This window comes from Rattus norvegicus, chromosome 14 (genome assembly GCF_036323735.1).
Source record: "Rattus norvegicus strain BN/NHsdMcwi chromosome 14, GRCr8, whole genome shotgun sequence".
NCBI lineage: Eukaryota > Metazoa > Chordata > Mammalia > Rodentia > Muridae > Rattus > Rattus norvegicus.
In genome coordinates this window covers 21,495,380-21,500,947 of record NC_086032.1, presented here as the reverse complement: position 1 = coordinate 21,500,947, position 5,568 = coordinate 21,495,380, and positions in this window count along the sequence as shown.

The window sequence follows — 5,568 nt, the reverse complement described above, 5'->3', positions numbered from 1 at the left end:
GAGACTTCTTGTTTACTTGTCTTTGCGTGAGGTGAGTTCAAAGGCTCCAGGAGAGGATTTGGGGAAAAAGAAATCTATCTTGCCTGCTGTTCATCTGTCTGTCTCCTTTCCCTTCCCTGTAAGAATTTTAAGTGGATCTGTTTTGACTTCTCTTTGACGGTTACCTACATGAGCTCAGTGCTCTGGATCCTTAAAATCTGAGGAAGTGTCAGACTCTGCGCTGCTTCCAGGCAGCTGCATAGGTTGTCATCCATACACAGTGTAGCTTTCTCCTGATGTTCCGTCCTTGGTATCTGTCACTTCTCTCCTGATTATAAGCAGGCAAGTGGATGAAGCCTTATCTCCTTGTGGTTTACAATTGTTTTGAGGTCAGCTTGAATGCTTTGAGAGTAAAGATGTGGAGCATCCTTCCGTATGTGTATTGGCTACCTGTAGCTCTTTCACAGAAATCGTCTATTCAGATGCTCTATCCATTAGTTGGTAGCTGAATACATTTTGGTGGGAGTTGAGATTTTTAATACAGAGTCATGTCACATGTTTCCCCATGCATAGTATGTAGCTATGACCTTTCTTTATATAATGCTGGAGTATTTTTTGGGCATATGATTTACACTTGCTTGTCAGCTTCGTGGGTTGTCTTTTCAGTACTTTCAAAGATGTATTTTGATGCAGTTTTAATTTTTATGAGACCAGTGTACGAAGCTTTGCTTAGCTTCTTCTGCTTCTGAGGCCAAACAAATGTACTTTTCAAATTCAATAACAAACATGTTTGCACATCTTCATCACCATCTTCCTTATAATTCTCGCCTTTACTGTATAAAGCATTTTAAACGAACATTTGTATATGGTAGGAGGTTGAGGTCTATTTTTAATTTTTCATGCCAACAATTTTCTTAGCAGAACTTGGTTAAAAAAAAGAAAAACCTTGCAACTTTTGCATGGACAGTTTTGTGATCCTTGTCAATTAACCATTTATATAATTTTCATATTGTCTATAAATTCAGCACTGTTTTGAGATAGTTGGATGGAGCCTGGGTTGGTCCTGAGGTCTCTATGTAGCCAGAGTTGTCCTTGAACTCCAGTTCCTCTCCCTTCACAGCTCAGCTGCAGGAATTGCAAGCCTGTGCAGCCAAGCATCTGTGAGATTCTGTTTCAGCATCTCATTTTGAGACACTCTTACTATGTGCCCCAGATGATCTTAAAGAGAATTTTAAAGTATTCCTGAGTTACTTTTTCTCATACTGCTTTAGATTCATGACTGAATGTGTAATAATCAGATATGTATAAATATGTTTGCCAATAAGTGATAACAAAATAAAACTTGGAAATAATAAAAATAAAATATGGAAAATGTTGTCTGTTCCCTATATGATTTTGAAGAAGACATTATTTAAAACATCAGAATTAGGGGTTGGGGATTTAGCTCAGTGGTAGAGCGCTTGCTTAGCAAGCACAAGGCCCTGGGTTCGGTCCCCAGCTCCGAAAAAAAGAAAAAAAAATCAGAACTAATAATTTCCATGTCCATAGTTCAACACAGTAGGTTTTAAAAAGGTATTTATTTAATTGTGCGTGTACGTGTGTGTGTGTGTGTGTGTGTGTGTGTGTGTGTGGTGTATGTGCACACACATGTGTGCATTTCAAAGCATGCATGTGGAAGTCAGCTGAAGGGGTTTGCAACCCCACAGGAAGAACAACAATATCAAGCAATCAGACCCCCCAGAGCTCCCAGGGACTAAACCACCAACCAAAGAGTACACATGGAGGGACCCATGACTCCAGCCGCATGTGTAGCAGAGGACGGCATTGTCTGGCATCAATAGGAGGAGAAGCTCTTGGTCCTGTGAAAGATCCTTTCTGCAGTGTAGGGGAATGCCAGGGTGGGAATGAGTGGGTTCGAGGGGGAGCATCCTCATAGAAGCAGGGGGAGGGGGCATGGAAGAGTAGGGAACCAGGAAAGAGGATAACATTTGAAATGTAAATACGTAAAATATAAAAAAAAAGTCCTAAAAAAATAAAAAGAATTCTGCATCCCTTAAAAAAAAAAATAAAAAAACAAAACCCAGAAGGCATTTTGTTCTTTTACCTCTTGGGTTCTAGAAATGGACTTCAGGTTCTTGGCAGCATGTGCTTTTGTCTGGCTGCCATTTCCTGGCTCTCTCAGAGGTTCAAAGGAGAAGAGAATTAAACACCCTGTGACTGATGAGGCGTTCTCTAAAACCCTGCATTCATAATCTTGCTGTGTCTAGGATTGAGGCAGTGTATGCCACAAGTATAAAGAAACTCATTAGGCAAAGTCAGAAAGTATTTCAAATTTTCAATAAAGCCATCAGCATATGGTGGTACAGTCTCCATGCTATATAGATAGCTGCGCTACCAATATGTGTTAGCCCTCAATCTGCATGTCTGCCACTAAATAAGACAGCGGATGAATTTAAAAGAATCATTTTAGGGTGATCCAGAGGGTCCATCGGGTTAAAGCTCTGGCTAGACGATGATGACAAACCTAGTCCCATCTTTAGAATATGTGTAAAACCATGAAGAGAGAATAGAGTCCATAACATGGCCTCTGAATTTTACATGTGTGCTGCGACACAGGCTCACAACCACTACAAAAACAAACCACCACCACGACCACCACCTCCACCGCCACCACCACCTCCACCACCACCTCCACCACCTCCACCACCACCACCGCCGCCGCCGCCGCCGCCGCCGCCGCCGCCACCGCCGCCGCCGCCGCCACCGCCACCTCCACCGCCATCGCCGCCGCCGCCACCGCCACCGCCACCGCCACCGCCACCGCCACCGCCACCGCCACCGCCACCGCCACCACCACCGCCACCACCACCACCGCCGCCACCACCGCCACCTCCTCCACAGCCACCACGACCACCACCACCACCGCCACCACCGCCACCTCCTCCACCGCCACTGCCACCACCACCACCACCACCACAACCACCACCACCACCTCCACCGCCACCACCACCACCACCACCACCACTGCCACCACCACCACCACCACCACGACCACCACCACGACCACCGCCACCACCACCACCACCACCACCACCTCCACCGCCACCACGACCACCACCACCTCCACCACCTCCACCACCTCCACCGCCACCACGACCACCACCACCACCGCCACTGCCACCGTCAAGACAATAATGATAAATACCACGTAGGTAAAACTCTTTTAAAGGTTGAAACAAAATAGCTACTAAAAGGCTATGTGGTTGCTTAGAGAGACCCACAAAGCACTGCTTGGTGAGTATGTGCCTTTCTGAAGTGTCCTGTGCCGGTCATAAACAAGGCTTTGCTACTGACACTGGGATACAGGCTTTTCTTTAATGCTTTGGATTTGGCAGATAGTTAGTTTCCTAGGTTTTCTCCCATTTAGGGGAGACAAATCATTCTTCTGTCAATCCTGCTCATAGAAATTCACCTCCAATGACCGAAAATTGAGAATGAAACAATCCCAAGTGGCCAGGGCACTTACCTAATACTGCACCGTAAAACTGATTCCACTTCTGCTCATTAAATGTTTGGAACTGAAAGTCAAAACGAAGCACATAGATTACGTTTCTCACCGTCTCCACGACTGTCATTCTGTTGCTCAATTCTGACACAGCAGCAGGCACATAGAAGGAGGCAGTGGGAGGCCTCCACTTCACTTTTTATAAGTGGAGCCAGGAACAAAGTGGAGACTGTACACAAAGGGCCTCTTGAGACTCAGCCAGCAGGTCACCACAGGGTATGAAGGCATCTGCTACGATGACATCAAAGTTAGATTTTTGTAGCTTTGTCATGAGTTTCTTGTTCAAAGTTGCGTATTTGCATAGATTCTCACAATATTCTCAGTGGATCCAAAGCAATTCTTGCAACATTAAAAAGTACCTCTGTTTTGGCAGCTCATCATTGTATTTCCTGATCATTTCTAGGTGTGTCTCAAACGCAGTAGCAGATGCATTGTCAGCCTCATAACAATAGGAATACGAGACTCTCATACAGTCACAGAACCATCCTTCTTCAAAAGCTCATTTAGGATGTCCTTAGCTTGAGGAAATGGATGAATTTCATTGGCTCCACCAGCACCTTCCCACCAGTCCCCAACCAGTAGCTATCATTTCAGAGACATTTTGGATTAATTGAGAGTTGCCTAATAAAGAATGATTGCTCCACTCTTGCAGCTATAAAGAGGAGCGATCCATCAGGAATAGTATAACTTGTACCCACCAAAGTACATACACCTGGAATAGTCACAGACTCTGGATGGCAAATGCCAACACCAGGAGGTAGATGTGAACATGTGAAGCGAGTCCTGATCCTCAGTGGATTTAAATGAGTAATTTGTCTTTGGTGTATGTTAGTCATTTTAAGACAGTTTTAGAACAGTAAAAGTGAGCTTTGAAAAAATATAGTATAATCAGTATAGCATATCAATGAGTTCTTATTGTGGTGGCTATCTACTCCTGGGAATGGGGTACACCCTTTGTGTGGTTTATGTATCCAGTGGGCTTGTAATGAAGAACACTAATTTTTTCTTTCAGAGTATTTGTCATTTTGATATAGCTTCATGGTTAGTGATAGGAGCAAACTCCCACTTCTTTCCACACTGGCATCCTCTTTGGCTTGAACCTGTGGCTGCCCTTTGCGTGCTGATATTGTCTCTATAAGTTCATGTGTGCACAGTTCCTGTTGTGTCTGGAAGGCACCCTTTCCTTAGTGAGTTCCAGTATTATCACACTTAAGACCGAGTGTTCCAACTCTTTCACTCTCTGCCTATTGTCCAGTTGTGGTCTCTGTATTAGTTCCCATATTTAACGAGAGGGAGCTTCCCTGATGATGGTTGAGCCAGACATCGATCTATTGGTATGGCAAAATGTCATTAGGAGTTATTTTATCCCCATGATCCTTGTGCAGTACTATAATATCTATTATTTCCCCTAGGCTCACCGCTTATCTAGTTTCAGGTTCTTGGTACTTGGACACTGTCAGAAGGTGTTTTGTAGCCACTATAGTGCTTGTGCCACCATTGCTCTGGTATACCATGCAGGCCTTTTAACCTCTGTAGACTGAAGAGTTTACACTGAATTGGCGGTGACATTTTTCCTCTGATAGTATACAGAGAGCACCTTCCAGTACCATGAACACTAATCAGTAGATATGAAGGCTCTTGTTAAATGTGTGCTCTTCAGCAATAGGACCATCCTATCAGTTCATGGGGAGCAATCCACAGCAAGACTATTTGGGGGCTTCCATGGGGCCTTTTTGGCTAACAATTAAATTTTAAGTCTCCATTTACAGGACTGGAAGTTTCTCTTTGCACTGACACATGCCTAGTCACCCTAATTACTTGGTGATTCTACTTACTTTTCTTTCATATTTCTTTATATTTTAAGGAGTACCCCAATTTGTTTACATATTAGACTACTTTCATGGATTTTTGTATATTGAACCCCCCTGCATGCCTGGGATGAAGCCTACTTGATCATGATGGATGATGTTTTTGGTGTGTTCTTGGATTCAGTTTGTGAGTATTTTATTGTGTTTTTTTTTTTA